This window comes from Ambystoma mexicanum, chromosome 7q (assembly GCF_040938575.1).
Source record: "Ambystoma mexicanum isolate Mex_15411 chromosome 7q, UKY_AmexF1_1, whole genome shotgun sequence".
Lineage (NCBI taxonomy): Eukaryota > Metazoa > Chordata > Amphibia > Caudata > Ambystomatidae > Ambystoma > Ambystoma mexicanum.
Genome location: NC_090941.1, coordinates 944880267 through 944898339, shown reverse-complemented (window position 1 = coordinate 944898339; position 18073 = coordinate 944880267). Strand labels below are relative to the sequence as shown.

Genomic DNA, 18073 nt, shown 5'->3' with positions numbered 1-18073 from the left:
TATTCTTTAAATTCTTTATTAATCCGTGATGACTCAACAGTTATTTCCCCCGACTGGCATTCAATGGCATTAATTGATTTTTCGTTTTCCACTTTCGACAGTGAGCCAAGAGGCCATCACATTATCTTCACCTTCATAGTAACTACTTCTAGTTTTGAACAATTGCACTTTTATTTTGTCTGTTAGAATTCTTTCTAGTTTTCTCTTTCTGACCGTTAGTTCTGAGCTTGATTCTGCTGAGAGTCTGAACATGTCTTTTTCTATCTCCTCTATTTCTTCTTTAAGTTTTTCCACCCCCAAATCCTGAACCTTCCTCTTTTTACTGGTAAGGCCAATTAAAATGCCTCACATATAACATTTAAGGCTTCCCACACATTTTCCACTTTTACCTCTGCTGTCCAGTTTTTTTCCACAAAAAACGTAGCTTCGGTCACTATCTTGTCCGCCAATTCCATATCCTCCAGCAAGGTGACATTCCTTTTCCAATAGCTACTCTTTGGCATTGAATATGTCAAGGTCAAATCTATTGACACTTCGCTATTCATGAAAAATTGGTGTTCTCAGTGGCAGGAGCCGGTCACTAGTGCTCTAGTGGCCAACAGACAGCTCAGGGTAGACACAGATGTAGGAAAAAAAAGAGTTCCTGAGGAAAGCTCTTCAAGCAAGTAAGTAGTTCACTTCAGTGTGACAGAAAGGGTCCAGGGACTTCAAGGAAGACACCTTAAAGGGATTCCAGCATTTGTCGTGGGTGAACTGGATGAGGGAACTCAAAACCACACAAATCACCCCCCAAAGCTTCACAGGAATCAGACAAGGCTAAAGGTAAGTAATCCTCCAGCCAACACAGTACCGCAGCAGATAAGAGGAGTTTGCAGCTGGACGTCTTCAGGATATGCAGCCCAAAACCAGATCCTTTAACTGACTTTAAGGTGACTGAAGACAGTACACTGGAAGGGAATTTGCAGCAGGCATCAACGGGGAAGGCTCCAGGCAAGAGTTTCTTCGAGGCTGGTCGCAGCACAGTGGTTTTGGTTCCCTTTTCAGGAGCTAGGAGAAGACTGAATATCGCTGGTAGGATTGCCATTGCTGATCTGGTCCAGCCCTCTGGTGAGGAGACTTCAAGGATTCAAATCAAGTCTCTGCAGGTCCAGCAGGATGCCACCAATGTTTCTGCGTGATTCGGTAGACCGTGCAGCGCAATGGCTCAAGGTCCCAGGGTATTGCTGTACTGCAGCCCGGCAAAGTCGCAGCACGTCATGGGGTGGCTGAAAATGCCGGTCTTCTTGAGTCGAGTGGATCCCACCGGGCTCTGGGTCAGGGTTGTCCTTTTCGGGACCCCCAGGTTGCTTGGCAGGAAGTGTAACAGGCATTGGTTACACAGCAGGCTATCGGTCGCTGGAAATCGTCTCAGACAACTTTTCTTCAACTTCAGAATTGGTTGCAGTGGTCGACTACCTCTTCAGCTTCCAGGATCTAAAATTCATACAGGAACCCAGCCAATCAACAGGCGTAAAACATTTAAACCTGAGGTGGTGGCAGTCCTTTCAGGACAGCCAACCTCCCAGTTGGAACTGGATCCCAGCAGGCAGGCTAAAAGACAAAGGGCTGCAGAGTTTTGGACTCCTCCCTCGCTTCCTGCCTTCTCAGACACTCTGGAGCCTAGGCGGACTTGCCCAAAGTATCACACCAAAGACAAAACCTGAACAAAGGCCTTTCTCGACATGGGGATTAGGGGGAAGGACCAAGAAAGGACAAGTAACTGAAAAGCTGTGAAAAAAAGACCGGGGCCAGTTTGGGAAAATGGACATCCAAGGGTGCCTTACCGCAGCTGTGGAAACAGCCCGAGGGTAAGGTGCACCGAATTAGTAAAGAAGGTCCCCTGCCACCAGCCATTCAGGTTAAGCTGGTCACTAGCAGAAATGTTACAGCTGTAGGGAGAAATGGGATACATTGTATCTCTTCAGCACTCCACTTACAGTGGGGTGTGCTGGTCTCAGCAAATAATAGGTAGAGAGGATCAAAATATCCTTTCTACCCTTGGAAATGGTTGTTCACACACAGTAAGCGAGAGAAAAATAAAAAGGGGAGCCCAAAAGGCAACCCTGCAACACTGCACATAAAGTGCTGTGTGCTGCAACAATAAAATGTAGTTGCCAAACAGTTGTCAAAAAGTAAACAATTCAAAATACACTATGGAGAGGAAAAAGAAAATGACACCCATAAAAATAGTAAAAGAAAGGGTGTGTGTGGGAACAAGGAAAAATAATCCTTAAGTCCAGCAAAAAGTTCTGGGGGTCTCACAAGTGAAAGATTTACCAATAAACTAAAAGTCTTACCCAACACTTGTTTCGCATGTAAGCTCTTGACTTGGATCTCCAACATACCTTCTTACATGACTCCACGCATGAGCAGGAAAGGCTAGAGGCTCCGATATCTCCTGGTCATCAAGGGCCTGGCTATGAATAAAGCGGCCGGCCCAGATGGCTTTTCAGCCGCTTTTCATAACCACTTCGCCACACCGCTGGTCCCGCATCTAGTCACCCTATTTAACAGCTTCCTGGGGGTGAGGGGAAAGAGGTGTCAGTTACGCCATCTATTGATGAATGCTAGGATTTATTCTAAACTACTAGCGAATGGGATGGTTTCAGTGCTGCCTTCACTAATCCGTATAGATCAAACAGGTTTTATTCCTGGTCGGCAGACTCATGACAACATTCGCAGGGCCACTGACTTCATAGATTAGGCTCATAAGCACAACACCTCTCTGGCTGTGTTATCAGTAGACAGAGAAATCCTGTGACCAGGTTGATTGGTCTTACATCCAGAAGGTGTTTAACAGCTTTGGATGGGCCACATTTTCTGAAATGGGTTTTGGCAAACTATGTGCATCCCACAACGAGGATCAAAATGAATGGTCAACTATCTGACTCTGTTCCCCTGACCAGGGGCACCCGTCAAGGCTGCCCCCAATTGCCACTCGCATTTGGGTTGACCATGGAACCCATTGCATTGCAGATCAGATCCAGTGACCTTAGGCCCGGCCCACCATATGTTGCCTGTCTATGCAGATGACCTGTTTTTTTATGCATAATTCGGCTATGACAGTACCAATATAGTCTCTGCCTTAGAATTGTTTCAGGAGGTATCCGGGTTTAAAATACATTATTCTAAATATCATATGTTAAATATACCGGAACCTGAAGGGGTGGGCAAGTCCCAGAGGATACAATTCGATTTCCAATGGAGCCAAGATTGACAAATATCTAGGCCCACTCACTCTTGTTTAACTGCAACACGTCCCCCCATCCCCCCGCCGTTTGTAAACAGCTCAAGGAGGATTTGGCAAGATGGGCCAGTCAGGAGATCTCATGGCTGGGGAAAATTACAGCAGAAAATATGTCCTTCCTGCCAAGCCTCCTCTATGTAATGCAAGCGCTCCCGTAGTCTTCGTAAAGAAGATTCTGCGAGAATTACAGGATCAGGTCTCGCATTTTATCTGGGTCAATAAAGTCCCCAGGATTTCCCGGCATGAGATATCAGGATCAATGGAGGGCTAGGGGTCTCAGACCTGGAAAGCTATTACTATGCAGAAACATTGGGTAGGGATTGAGAGAGTTGGATTGGGGCGCAGATAAACAAATGGTGCTGGATCCTGGGGGAAGTCAGACGCTAACAATCCTTTCTCCTTCCTGACATGGCGAAATATGCTTATATACAGTTGCGGCATTGGCTTGGAAAGCCAAAGTTACAACGGGTGGGAGTAGGAAAACCACTAAATTCGAAGATCTTTCTAGGGAATCAACCCTCCTCCGCGGCCAGAAAATATCAACTTTGTCCCCCTCATAACTATATGGACAGATGGAAAACTGGTGTCAGCAGTAATATAGACGATTTAGCGTGGTTTTAATGGTTGGGATAGAGCTTCCAAAATGTCCCATTGTGTACAGTTGAGAATGAATAGCTACAAGTGTCTTGCCCGGTGGTATCTCACCCCTGTGCGTCTTCATCATATACACCCTTGCCACTCCTCTTACTTGTTGGCACTGTGGGCAGGCTTTGGGCTTTTCCTTTGCCATTTGGTGGTCCACTCACCTGACCCAACAATACTGGAAAGAAATATTATCCCACTTAAGAGTATCAATGGTGGATCTACCCATAGTAAAAGAAAAAACAGTTTCACTTGCACAATAAAACTCTATTTCTCCTCTAAACCAATCATTGTCCTCGATTATACTGCCCCAATCCAATGACAGTTCTCTCCCTAAACCTCTGGCAGCCATCTTAAGATTTGGTAAGCACATAAAGTGGCAGTATGAACAAGAAGGGCAGCAGAGGGGCCGGAGGGAGGGTGCGCATGTGAATCCATGCCGGACCCATGCTGGAAAACTAGTTACAGGTAAGTAACTTAAACCTTCTCCAGCATGGGGTCTAGCATGGATTCACATTGCTCATGAATAACGAATACACAACAGTACAACATTACACAACCACAGCAGGTGGCAAGGCTCAACAGAAGCAATTAACTCTTACCTCTGGAAAAGACTCACTTCAAGAGAACAGGTTGCGTAGCACCGTTTGGCCGAAACTGGACTCCTCCCTGGAATCCCTGTCGACGCAGTAGAACTACGTGAAGGTGTGCGTGGACCTCCACATAGCAGCCCTGCAGATGTCTAGCAAGGGCACCCCAGACAGGAACGCTGTCGTAGCAGTGATCGCTCTGATGGAGTGGGCTCTCGGATGGCACGGCAGCGGTCGGTTTGCCAACCAATGGCAGTATATGATGCAGCTGGAGAGCCATCTTGAAATGGAAGCCTTGGATGAGGCCTTCCCAAGGTTCACAGGACCAAAGTTCACAAACGATTGTGAAGTCTTCCTAAAACTCTGTGCGTGTCACGTAGAACTTCAAGGCACAAGCAACTCCCAGCGAGTGCAAGGCCCTCTCCGCCGGCGTCAAAGGGTTTCGGGTAGAAAACAGGTAAGACCAAAGACTCGTTGAGGTGGAATTCCGACAGGACCTTCAGCATGAAAGAGGGGTGCATACGCAGTACCATCCTTGATTCGCGGAAAGTCAGGTATGGTGGCTTGCAGGATAGGGCCTGGATCTCACATACACATCGGGCAGAGGTCATGGCCACAAGGAAAGCCGGCTTCCACAAGAGAAACTCGAGTGGGGCCTGATGCATAGGTTCGAAAGCCCCCCCCCCCCTTGAACCTCGTCCTTTCCCACCCCGGGGTCAGAGCCTTCAACGGCAGAAAGGATCGGAAAAGACCTTTGAGAAACTTCTTGACAAGTCTGTGGGACCACAACAAGGATCTCCCTGGGGATCTGGTGTAGCGGCAGATGACCACCAGATGTATCTTGATGGATGCATGAGCCAGTCCAGCTTTTGCCAGGGACAGCAAGTAAGGAAAGATCTGAAGAGCCGTAACCCTGAGGGGTTATCTTCTGCGACCGGCACCACGTAGCGAAATGCTTCCACTTATGGCCACAACACTTCTAAGTCGACGATGCCCTGGCGAGGACATCCCTGCAGTCTGCTGGCAACTCATTAACTCCAAACTCTAAGGCTGCAGGAGCCAAGCCTTCAGGTTCAGCGATTCTGGTTTGTGATGAAGGATTGGGCCTCCCTCTCTGGAACCACCGGCAACCTGAATGGAGGTTATGCTGATAGGCTGAAAAGGTCCGGATACCGAATCTGCCTCGGCCATGCCAGGGGAAGGAGTATCATCTTTAATTGACACAGAGTGTGTTGTTGACTCGTAGCAGGAGAGGGAACAGAGAGAACACGTAAATAAACAGCCCTTCCCATGTCAAGCAGAACGCATCCCTCAACCATCCTCGGCTGATGGAATCTACTGGCAAACTTCTGGCATTTGGAGTTCGCCCGCCATGGCAAACATAACGATCTGGGGCTGCCCCATTCGACGAACAGGCGGTCCACCTGGTCCTGACGAAGCTCCCACTCGTGGCAGAAGCACAGTTCCCTACTGAGGGAGTCTGCAATGATGTTCTCGACTCCCGCCAGGTGGCGAGGAACATCCCCTGTCTGACGGCCCAGTGCCACAAATCCTGAGCTTCCTTGGATAGCGCCGGGAATCGAATGCGCCCCTGCTTTTTGACGTAGAACATCATGGTGGTGGTGTTGTCCGTGAAGATCCTCATCACCTTGCTTTCAGAGACAGTAGGAACAACTTGTGGGCCCAGAACATTGCCCACAGCTCTAGGATGTTGATATCCAGATCCTTCTCCCCCGGGAGCCACAGGCCTCTGGCGTGCAGACTTCCGGTGTGCGCTCCCCAACCTTCCAGGGAGGCGTCCGTGGTGACCGTCTTCTGGTATGGGGGTATTTGAAATCCTGTGCCTTGGGCGATGTGGGAGTGTACCCCCACACCACTCTATCGCCAGTTGGAACTCCTTGTTGAGAGGGATCTTATCCGTGAAACTTCCGGACACTTGTTTCTAACGGGCATCTAGGAATTCTTGTAGGGGTTGCATCTGCAACCCGCAGAGACAGACGAAGTAGATGCAGGATGACATCATGCCCAGTAACAACTTGATGGCCCGCACCGTGGCTGTCTTCATCGATGACGGTCGTTGCACCTTTCCTTGAATGGCTTCTAGCCTCTCCTCCAAGGGCGATGCCAGGCAAGATCCTGTTGAGTCTGGCGCTGAGGAACAGTGTGTTCTGAGATGGCGTTAAGCAGGATTTCAGATAGTTGACGGAGAATCCCAGATCTGTCAATAGCCGGACGGTCGCCTTTGTGTGTTCATCGGCCAGCACTAGCGAGTAGCCACTTATCAGCCAATCGTCCAGGTACGGGTATATGTGTATGCGCTGTAGACATAGATGGGCTACCACTGGTGCCAGGCATTTTGTGAACACTCTTGGGACTGACTTCAAGCCGAATGGTAGGGCCTTGAACTGGTAGTGCTGGCCCTGCACCACAAAACGTAGACATTTCTGATTTTTCTTGTAAATAGCGACGTGGAAATGGGCGTTCTCCAAGTCCAACAACGTCAAGAAATCCACTGATGCAGTGGAGGTTGTTTATTTTAAGTAACGTGCCAACTTGCCCAAAGGCCTCAGGGCGCACAGAGAAGAGGATAAGACAGACAAGAGAATCAGAGGGGGGGGGGGGCATCAGTGAATCAGGACTTAGATTGAAGGACAGTTGAACCAGAAGGTCTTTAGCCTTTGTTTTTATTCATTGGTGGTTTGAATTTTTTTTAAGTTCAGGAGAGATGGCGTTCCATATACCGGGCTTGGACATCAGAGCCTGTCCCCCCAAATATGGTCAGCCGGAATCTAGGTTGGAGGAGTCTGGCCTGGCTTAGACCAGAGCATGCGTGATGGCAAGTATGGCTTCAAGCGTCCTATGAGATAGATTGGAGCCTCATGGGGCACACATTTGTGGGTTAGGCTCAGGATCTTATGAGAGACACGTTGCTTCACAGGCAGCCAGTGCAGTTCCCTTCTTGCTTAGGAAAGGTGATGTCGCCTGGTGAGACCCAGGATTGCTCTTAATGCCCCATTCTGGGTCACTTGAAGGGCAGAGAAGTTGGATTGGGATGTGCCAGCCAGCAGGCTGTTGCAGTAATTGAGTCGTGAATCTACCAGGGCTGAGGTCAACAGGGAGAAGTTTCTGTGTGAAAGAAGGAACGGATGTGACTGAGCAGCTTATTACTAAGGCTGCATGATGCTCAAATCTCGGCAACTTGCCGTCTCAGTCAGTTCGGCATCCAGAATTACACAGGGTTTTTATGCTCTTGGCTACCGGGATGGAGGTGTTGGCGCTGGTGAAGTTTTCATACTCTGGGCAAGTTTTTTTTAGCATGTGGCTAGAAGCGAAAACTAGAATCTCTGTTTTTTCAGAATTAAGGGCCATGGAATTGGCTATCATCCAGGACTGGATGGTGGAGTATATGGTGTTAATGGCCTGTGTGTCTTACGAGTAAATGCCTGAGAGTTTTAGGACAACCTGAGTGTCGTCTGAGTAGTTGATATAAAGGACGCCCAGGTCAGCAAGAATCCGCAGCAGCGACAGGATATACATGTTAAAGAGGGTGGGTGATGGACAAGAGAGCTGTGGGACCATACACGTAACCACTGCTGGTGAGGAACAGGCGTTGTCTATGCATACTGTCCTTGTGGACCGTATGCATAGACTCTTGATACTCTGTCCATGGACGACACCTCCATAGTTTGAGCAGCGACCTGGGAGGACTGTTTCAGGGCCTCCTCACCGCCCACCCTCCCCCTTTTCCTCCATGAGGTTTCTGAACCGGGACCTGGGCCGATACCTTTACCCCGTCTGGAGAGCCTGCAGTCTTTGCCAAGGCCTATGCGGTGGTATACCACTGTAGGGCAGGGACACTTTCTGAGCTGCGGAAGTCACACTCGTAGGATTAGCACTCGTAGCTGCCGTGGCAGTAGTAGCTGTCGACAAAGTCGCCAACAAGGACTTTGTGTTGGTTAAGCCTGCTTGGCCTGCACTGCCTTTTTCTCCTCTTTCCTTGGCTTATCAGATTTCTTCCGTAGTTTAGCCAGGGTGTACAACTTCCTTTTTGAAGAGGAGCTTGGCGGTAGGCTGCCAATGGAGGCAGAATGTGATGCTGAATGTGCCCTATCCAACTTGGGACCCTCAGCAGCGAATGCAATGGACTCGGACTTGCAGATCTTGGCCTTATCTTGGACCCCAACGGATGGGGCAACCGCAAAGGACTTCGAAGACAGCTCCTCGGACCGGCCATTCCTGGACGAGGCATGAGCCTGCTCGGAGCACGGGACAGAGGCCGTGTTTGAGTTAAGCCATGCTGCCAGCCTACCATGCCTGTCTTTCGTCATCTCCTTAGAGAAATCTAGGCATATCTCGTACTCTACCTCCTTATGGTCCGGGTGTAGGCAGTAGAGGCATTGTAGGTGCTCGTCTTCAACTAACACATTCCGTAGCCTGCTATTGGTGCAGGGACTGAAGAGGGACCCTTCCCTCCTCCTCCTGCGCCATGGTCAGAGCCGTTTGTAAACAGCTCAAGGAGGATTTGGCAAGATGGGCCAGTCAGGAGATCTCATGGCTGGGGAAAATTACAGCAGAAAATATGTCCTTCCTGCCAAGCCTCCTCTATGTAATGCAAGCGCTCCCGTAGTCTTCGTAAAGAAGATTCTGCGAGAATTACAGGATCAGGTCTCGCATTTTATCTGGGTCAATAAAGTCCCCAGGATTTCCCGGCATGAGATATCAGGATCAATGGAGGGCTAGGGGTCTCAGACCTGGAAAGCTATTACTATGCAGAAACATTGGGTAGGGATTGAGAGAGTTGGATTGGGGCGCAGATAAACAAATGGTGCTGGATCCTGGGGGAAGTCAGACGCTAACAATCCTTTCTCCTTCCTGACATGGCGAAATATGCTTATATACAGTTGCGGCATTGGCTTGGAAAGCCAAAGTTACAACGGGTGGGAGTAGGAAAACCACTAAATTCGAAGATCTTTCTAGGGAATCAACCCTCCTCCGCGGCCAGAAAATATCAACTTTGTCCCCCTCATAACTATATGGACAGATGGAAAACTGGTGTCAGCAGTAATATAGACGATTTAGCGTGGTTTTAATGGTTGGGATAGAGCTTCCAAAATGTCCCATTGTGTACAGTTGAGAATGAATAGCTACAAGTGTCTTGCCCGGTGGTATCTCACCCCTGTGCGTCTTCATCATATACACCCTTGCCACTCCTCTTACTTGTTGGCACTGTGGGCAGGCTTTGGGCTTTTCCTTTGCCATTTGGTGGTCCACTCACCTGACCCAACAATACTGGAAAGAAATATTATCCCACTTAAGAGTATCAATGGTGGATCTACCCATAGTAAAAGAAAAAACAGTTTCACTTGCACAATAAAACTCTATTTCTCCTCTAAACCAATCATTGTCCTCGATTATACTGCCCCAATCCAATGACAGTTCTCTCCCTAAACCTCTGGCAGCCATCTTAAGATTTGGTAAGCACATAAAGTGGCAGTATGAACAAGAAGGGCAGCAGAGGGGCCGGAGGGAGGGTGCGCATGTGAATCCATGCCGGACCCATGCTGGAAAACTAGTTACAGGTAAGTAACTTAAACCTTCTCCAGCATGGGGTCTAGCATGGATTCACATTGCTCATGAATAACGAATACACAACAGTACAACATTACACAACCACAGCAGGTGGCAAGGCTCAACAGAAGCAATTAACTCTTACCTCTGGAAAAGACTCACTTCAAGAGAACAGGTTGCGTAGCACCGTTTGGCCGAAACTGGACTCCTCCCTGGAATCCCTGTCGACGCAGTAGAACTACGTGAAGGTGTGCGTGGACCTCCACATAGCAGCCCTGCAGATGTCTAGCAAGGGCACCCCAGACAGGAACGCTGTCGTAGCAGTGATCGCTCTGATGGAGTGGGCTCTCGGATGGCACGGCAGCGGTCGGTTTGCCAACCAATGGCAGTATATGATGCAGCTGGAGAGCCATCTTGAAATGGAAGCCTTGGATGAGGCCTTCCCAAGGTTCACAGGACCAAAGTTCACAAACGATTGTGAAGTCTTCCTAAAACTCTGTGCGTGTCACGTAGAACTTCAAGGCACAAGCAACTCCCAGCGAGTGCAAGGCCCTCTCCGCCGGCGTCAAAGGGTTTCGGGTAGAAAACAGGTAAGACCAAAGACTCGTTGAGGTGGAATTCCGACAGGACCTTCAGCATGAAAGAGGGGTGCATACGCAGTACCATCCTTGATTCGCGGAAAGTCAGGTATGGTGGCTTGCAGGATAGGGCCTGGATCTCACATACACATCGGGCAGAGGTCATGGCCACAAGGAAAGCCGGCTTCCACAAGAGAAACTCGAGTGGGGCCTGATGCATAGGTTCGAAAGCCCCCCCCCCCCTTGAACCTCGTCCTTTCCCACCCCGGGGTCAGAGCCTTCAACGGCAGAAAGGATCGGAAAAGACCTTTGAGAAACTTCTTGACAAGTCTGTGGGACCACAACAAGGATCTCCCTGGGGATCTGGTGTAGCGGCAGATGACCACCAGATGTATCTTGATGGATGCATGAGCCAGTCCAGCTTTTGCCAGGGACAGCAAGTAAGGAAAGATCTGAAGAGCCGTAACCCTGAGGGGTTATCTTCTGCGACCGGCACCACGTAGCGAAATGCTTCCACTTATGGCCACAACACTTCTAAGTCGACGATGCCCTGGCGAGGACATCCCTGCAGTCTGCTGGCAACTCATTAACTCCAAACTCTAAGGCTGCAGGAGCCAAGCCTTCAGGTTCAGCGATTCTGGTTTGTGATGAAGGATTGGGCCTCCCTCTCTGGAACCACCGGCAACCTGAATGGAGGTTATGCTGATAGGCTGAAAAGGTCCGGATACCGAATCTGCCTCGGCCATGCCAGGGGAAGGAGTATCATCTTTAATTGACACAGAGTGTGTTGTTGACTCGTAGCAGGAGAGGGAACAGAGAGAACACGTAAATAAACAGCCCTTCCCATGTCAAGCAGAACGCATCCCTCAACCATCCTCGGCTGATGGAATCTACTGGCAAACTTCTGGCATTTGGAGTTCGCCCGCCATGGCAAACATAACGATCTGGGGCTGCCCCATTCGACGAACAGGCGGTCCACCTGGTCCTGACGAAGCTCCCACTCGTGGCAGAAGCACAGTTCCCTACTGAGGGAGTCTGCAATGATGTTCTCGACTCCCGCCAGGTGGCGAGGAACATCCCCTGTCTGACGGCCCAGTGCCACAAATCCTGAGCTTCCTTGGATAGCGCCGGGAATCGAATGCGCCCCTGCTTTTTGACGTAGAACATCATGGTGGTGGTGTTGTCCGTGAAGATCCTCATCACCTTGCTTTCAGAGACAGTAGGAACAACTTGTGGGCCCAGAACATTGCCCACAGCTCTAGGATGTTGATATCCAGATCCTTCTCCCCCGGGAGCCACAGGCCTCTGGCGTGCAGACTTCCGGTGTGCGCTCCCCAACCTTCCAGGGAGGCGTCCGTGGTGACCGTCTTCTGGTATGGGGGTATTTGAAATCCTGTGCCTTGGGCGATGTGGGAGTGTACCCCCACACCACTCTATCGCCAGTTGGAACTCCTTGTTGAGAGGGATCTTATCCGTGAAACTTCCGGACACTTGTTTCTAACGGGCATCTAGGAATTCTTGTAGGGGTTGCATCTGCAACCCGCAGAGACAGACGAAGTAGATGCAGGATGACATCATGCCCAGTAACAACTTGATGGCCCGCACCGTGGCTGTCTTCATCGATGACGGTCGTTGCACCTTTCCTTGAATGGCTTCTAGCCTCTCCTCCAAGGGCGATGCCAGGCAAGATCCTGTTGAGTCTGGCGCTGAGGAACAGTGTGTTCTGAGATGGCGTTAAGCAGGATTTCAGATAGTTGACGGAGAATCCCAGATCTGTCAATAGCCGGACGGTCGCCTTTGTGTGTTCATCGGCCAGCACTAGCGAGTAGCCACTTATCAGCCAATCGTCCAGGTACGGGTATATGTGTATGCGCTGTAGACATAGATGGGCTACCACTGGTGCCAGGCATTTTGTGAACACTCTTGGGACTGACTTCAAGCCGAATGGTAGGGCCTTGAACTGGTAGTGCTGGCCCTGCACCACAAAACGTAGACATTTCTGATTTTTCTTGTAAATAGCGACGTGGAAATGGGCGTTCTCCAAGTCCAACAACGTCAAGAAATCCACTGATGCAGTGGAGGTTGTTTATTTTAAGTAACGTGCCAACTTGCCCAAAGGCCTCAGGGCGCACAGAGAAGAGGATAAGACAGACAAGAGAATCAGAGGGGGGGGGGGGGGCATCAGTGAATCAGGACTTAGATTGAAGGACAGTTGAACCAGAAGGTCTTTAGCCTTTGTTTTTATTCATTGGTGGTTTGAATTTTTTTTAAGTTCAGGAGAGATGGCGTTCCATATACCGGGCTTGGACATCAGAGCCTGTCCCCCCAAATATGGTCAGCCGGAATCTAGGTTGGAGGAGTCTGGCCTGGCTTAGACCAGAGCATGCGTGATGGCAAGTATGGCTTCAAGCGTCCTATGAGATAGATTGGAGCCTCATGGGGCACACATTTGTGGGTTAGGCTCAGGATCTTATGAGAGACACGTTGCTTCACAGGCAGCCAGTGCAGTTCCCTTCTTGCTTAGGAAAGGTGATGTCGCCTGGTGAGACCCAGGATTGCTCTTAATGCCCCATTCTGGGTCACTTGAAGGGCAGAGAAGTTGGATTGGGATGTGCCAGCCAGCAGGCTGTTGCAGTAATTGAGTCGTGAATCTACCAGGGCTGAGGTCAACAGGGAGAAGTTTCTGTGTGAAAGAAGGAACGGATGTGACTGAGCAGCTTATTACTAAGGCTGCATGATGCTCAAATCTCGGCAACTTGCCGTCTCAGTCAGTTCGGCATCCAGAATTACACAGGGTTTTTATGCTCTTGGCTACCGGGATGGAGGTGTTGGCGCTGGTGAAGTTTTCATACTCTGGGCAAGTTTTTTTTAGCATGTGGCTAGAAGCGAAAACTAGAATCTCTGTTTTTTCAGAATTAAGGGCCATGGAATTGGCTATCATCCAGGACTGGATGGTGGAGTATATGGTGTTAATGGCCTGTGTGTCTTACGAGTAAATGCCTGAGAGTTTTAGGACAACCTGAGTGTCGTCTGAGTAGTTGATATAAAGGACGCCCAGGTCAGCAAGAATCCGCAGCAGCGACAGGATATACATGTTAAAGAGGGTGGGTGATGGACAAGAGAGCTGTGGGACCATACACGTAACCACTGCTGGTGAGGAACAGGCGTTGTCTATGCATACTGTCCTTGTGGACCGTATGCATAGACTCTTGATACTCTGTCCATGGACGACACCTCCATAGTTTGAGCAGCGACCTGGGAGGACTGTTTCAGGGCCTCCTCACCGCCCACCCTCCCCCTTTTCCTCCATGAGGTTTCTGAACCGGGACCTGGGCCGATACCTTTACCCCGTCTGGAGAGCCTGCAGTCTTTGCCAAGGCCTATGCGGTGGTATACCACTGTAGGGCAGGGACACTTTCTGAGCTGCGGAAGTCACACTCGTAGGATTAGCACTCGTAGCTGCCGTGGTAGTAGTAGCTGTCGACAAAGTCGCCAACAAGGACTTTGTGTTGGTTAAGCCTGCTTGGCCTGCACTGCCTTTTTCTCCTCTTTCCTTGGCTTATCAGATTTCTTCCGTAGTTTAGCCAGGGTGTACAACTTCCTTTTTGAAGAGGAGCTTGGCGGTAGGCTGCCAATGGAGGCAGAATGTGATGCTGAATGTGCCCTATCCAACTTGGGACCCTCAGCAGCGAATGCAATGGACTCGGACTTGCAGATCTTGGCCTTATCTTGGACCCCAACGGATGGGGCAACCGCAAAGGACTTCGAAGACAGCTCCTCGGACCGGCCATTCCTGGACGAGGCATGAGCCTGCTCGGAGCACGGGACAGAGGCCGTGTTTGAGTTAAGCCATGCTGCCAGCCTACCATGCCTGTCTTTCGTCATCTCCTTAGAGAAATCTAGGCATATCTCGTACTCTACCTCCTTATGGTCCGGGTGTAGGCAGTAGAGGCATTGTAGGTGCTCGTCTTCAACTAACACATTCCGTAGCCTGCTATTGGTGCAGGGACTGAAGAGGGACCCTTCCCTCCTCCTCCTGCGCCATGGTCAGAGGGCGCAAAATAGGCCCAAGATGGCCTTCTAGAATATTTGATGAATCTTCGCCCTTGAGGAGCGCGGAACGTCGCCGACAATGGATCCCCTTTGCTGGCAGATGAGGAAAAGAGCACACAGGCTCTTTGAAACAAAAATTGAACGTTTATCTTCCAAAATCTCAGAAAAATCTACAAATAGCTTAGAGAGCAACTCGAGGATTCCCAACACTGAAGCATGCAGTAAAAATCTGAATATGGCTGCCAGAGGCGGTCTTAGGGAGAGGACTGTCATTAGGACAGTGATTTGTTTAGAGGAGAAATACAGTTTTAAAGTGAAAGTGAAACTGTTTTTTTCTTTTACTGAGGATTCCCATTCTTACGACAGGGAATATTCATGAACATGTGAATCCATACCAGACCCCACGCTGGAGAAATCTACGTGACTAGAGACCAGGCGCCCATTTATTGAGTTCGTACAACGCAATTACTTCCCGATGGTCCACCACAAACAACTAAACATGGCAGCCTTTACGATGGTTTGAATGCTTTTTGTCCACTGATATAGTTATGTGCTTGTATCAATCCTACCAGACTATAAACTAGTTGCCCACTTGTAGATCTTGTTCCGTGATGTATACATATGTCACATCTGATGCCCCTATGGTTCTGAACCTGTTAAGTATATCAGGTTTTCTTCCCTGGTCAAACCTATTTCATGGTCCTTTGGAATTGTTGGTTTTAAAAGCAAACAATCGATGCAATATATGCCATCCAGGGTTCCTTATGATTGTTATCAGTAATGGATAATATTGGAACTCCCAACAGTTGTCACAAAACCCATTCTCCACTGTAACTTTCTTACATTCATACATCCCCAAATGTCAGCACTATAACGCCTGATGAAAAAGAAGTGGATGGGTAAACAACCAACATGTGATTCACCGGTTGATTGTATAGGGTATTTGCAAATCTACACATACCCTCATAAAGTCTCACCCAACTTTTAATCCTAGATGACTTCAACCTTGGTTTTAATGACCCATACGACCCGAAGCCACTGCCCTGTCCAAATCCACATTGGCCCTGGGCTGCATGCAACGCATCTTGAACCCAGCGCACTCTCAGGGCCTCACCCTCAACTGGTTTGACCATGAATGGAAAATATTGGGGCTCTCCAACCACCCTTGTCCTCTGTCAGAACAACACACCATCACCTTCATTATCCCCAGTCCAAGTAAACACAGACAAGCAAGCGCCAAGTTAGACCCCCTTTCAGCCACTATACTTGCCCGCAGTACATGCAACTTTAACAGTGCCCGCCTCATCCCATTACTAAGCCACCCACTCCCACCTCATGATACAGCTGTCCTGGTTGACCACTATAACTCCATACTAGGTAAAGCGATGGACTCCCTGGCTGCCCTCAAATCCCGGAAAGCCAAAAAGTCCCAAGCCTTCGGGACATCTGAGCCAAAAAAAAGGCAGCCGAAGTGGCATGGCACAAAGACCCGCCCAAAGCAAAAAAAGGCCCCCTCTCTAAAATCTGTACTACAAGCACTTCATTCATGCCACCAAAGCAGCATCTTACAATAAAAGAATCAGGAATCAGTAACGCTTCCGCCTGCTTTAGTGAACTGTTCTCTATCCTTCGAGAACTAGAGACTCCTATCACCACACTGCCCCTCGTCAGTCTTGAAAGACAACTCCTGGTGCAGTAACGTCAAAGTCCAAAACACATCTATCGGAAAAGTTAGTCAACTGAAAGCCAAAATACAAACCAATCCCTCACTCACACTAGCCACCTCTCCCCCCTTGTTCCAGCACGTTCTACCCCGGATCATCCCCCCTTCCACTTCCACCCATCTGCGCAGCGGACCTCCACACTATCAGGCACTTGTGTATAGGCGCGTTATAAATGCCATATCACATCAAAGGTCTCAAAGCATCACTGTGCAAAGGAGACATCTGCACAGCCGCATTAATTAAGGAATGTGCAGAAACCTTGCTTCCTCTCATCTCTGCCATCCTTAACTCATCCTTTGCCACCTGCTCTATCCCCGACACCCTCAAAGAATTATGGATCTCTCCACTTCTCAAAAAACCTACCCTTGACCTAACAAATTACTGGCCTATAACTACTGTCCCCTTCCTCATAAAAATCATCGACCATTTCGCCTACCTTCAAATCCAGGACTTCCTCGATTTCCACCACCTCCTAAACCCACGGGTATCGAGTTTCCGTCCTAGACATGAGACGGAAACAGCCCAATTGGACCTCAAAAATCAATTGGATGAGACCAACGAACGGAGAAACCTCTCCCTCCTCCTTCCTGACCTCAGCGGACTTCGATCTTTTTAAACACCAGACGCTTTGCCATGCCTCATATCTGCTGCTTACTTCTCCCCAGATGCAGTCAATTGGACCGCCTCCTTCCTTGCTAACAGAACATCCTGAGTCTTTGCTGATAATGCTGCCGCCAGCTATCACCAGCCCCAGGCGAATATCCTGCAGGGTTCCCCATGGCTCCTGCTTCACGCCCACACTGCACAACGTGTATACCAAACTTTTGTTTGACCACCTCGACTTGTTAGGCATCTCATATACTAACTATGCTGACAACACCCAAATTCTCATCCCCCTCACTGGCGACTACACTCAGGATACTACCTACATAAACACCATTTACGAATCCATTCAATCCTGGATGGCTTCTCACTGCCTCCGTCTCAATGATGAGAAAGCAGAGCTATTCCTGATTGGCCCCACACTCTGCATGGCCAAACTAGACCATTCATACAATTCTTTCTTCATCGACAGACATAAAATCCATGTCGCCACAGAGGTTAAAACAACATGCATGTATCTTGACTCCTCGCTGAACATGCCAAGACAGATCAACCACGTTGCCTCCTCGTTAGGTTATGTCACTAAGCTCATCTATGCCAGCAAACCTTTCTTCTCCGCCAAGAACCCACTTGCTCACGCACAAGCACTCAACAGGGCCACTACTGTAATTCCCATCTTGTGCCGAACCTCTAAATAAAATTGACCAAACTTCAAACAATTCCAAATAATGCCCTCTGGGCTGCATTGGACATTGGCAAATACGACCAGATCTGCGAAGCTAGAAAATCTGCCCACTGGCTCCCAGTCAAAGACAGAATCAATTTCAAGGTCCTATCGATCGCCCATTGATGCCTATCTAACAATGCCCCTACCTACCTAGCACAAAAACGGACAAAACACTCCCCTGCGAGACCCAAAATCTGCTTATAGGCACTGCCCTATAACTCCCAGATTCTGCCGCAAAAGGGACGGTGGGATCCAGCTTCCCAGTCTGCGCTGCTACCCTTTGGAACAATCTCCCCCCCCCA

General features: G+C 49.2%; 1 protein-coding gene across 1 annotated transcript in view; it reads right to left on the bottom strand.

The window, feature by feature from the left end:
• INTS4 (integrator complex subunit 4) overlaps positions 1-18073 on the bottom strand; it is a 1642132-nt gene that overhangs the window by 1192370 nt on the left and 431689 nt on the right. The gene's annotated exons all lie outside the window — the stretch shown is intronic.